Source organism: Hipposideros armiger, unplaced genomic scaffold (genome assembly GCF_001890085.2).
Source record: "Hipposideros armiger isolate ML-2016 unplaced genomic scaffold, ASM189008v1 scaffold_275, whole genome shotgun sequence".
Taxonomy (NCBI): Eukaryota; Metazoa; Chordata; class Mammalia; order Chiroptera; family Hipposideridae; genus Hipposideros; species Hipposideros armiger.
The window spans coordinates 1707197-1708274 of record NW_017731625.1 but is presented as its reverse complement, the minus strand read 5'-3'; positions in this window follow the sequence as shown (position 1 = coordinate 1708274).

Sequence of the window (1078 nt, the reverse complement as noted above, 5' to 3'; positions counted from 1 at the left end):
AAAAAAAAAAAATCACAAGGAACCAACTTTTTCCACATTCAATTGGTTCAACCATGCTCAGGGTCCATGTGTGACACGGAAATGGGTGGAAACACCTGAAAGCCACTTACAAGACTTAGATGCTGGCCAGAGAGAGGCCATCACAAAGGGCTTGATTTCCTAAACTCTTCTGGCATGAACCACTGTGGGTGCACATGCACACACACACACGGAACCAGAACCACTAATCCTAAAATTTATATGGAACCGCAAAAGACCCCACATAGCCAAAGAAATTTTGAGAACAAAGTGAGAGGTATCATGCACCCTGCTAACAAATTGCACTACAAGCTACAGGCATCAGCAGTACGGTGCTGGCATGAAAACACTCAGATCAATGGAACAGAATAGAGCCCAGAGATAAACCCATGCTTATGTGCTCAATTAATCTTTGACGAAGGAGGTGAGGACATACAAACAGGGTAAATAAAGACAGGTTCTTCATGAGTGGTGCTGGGAAGAGTAGACAGATGGGCAAAAGAATGAAACTACCACTTCCTTACACCATATATAAAAATAAAATGGATGAAAGACTTCTGTGTCAGGCCTGAAACCATAAAACTTCTAGAGGTTAACAGACAGTAACCTCTTTGACATCCGACTTAGTAATATCTTTTTCAATATGTCTCTGGGCAAGAGAAACAACAGAAAAAAGAAACAAATAGAACCACATCAAAATAAAGTTTTGCACAGCAAGGTAAACCGTCAACACCAAAATACAACCTATTATAAAGGGCTTAATATCCAAAATATACGAACTTGTGCAACTTAGCACCAAAAAAAATCCAATTAAGAAATGAGCAGAGAACCTAAATAGATAGACATTTCCCCAAAGAGGACACACAGATGGCCGATAGGCATATGAAAAGGTGCTCAATGTCACTAATTATCAGAGAAATGCAAACAAAAACCACAATCTCACCTGTCAGAATGGCATCATCAATAAATCAACAAACAGGGCCGGCCGAGTGGCGCGATGGTTAAGAACTCGCTTGGGATGCCAGAGGGCCCCGGTTCGGATCCCACATATGAGGGCCAG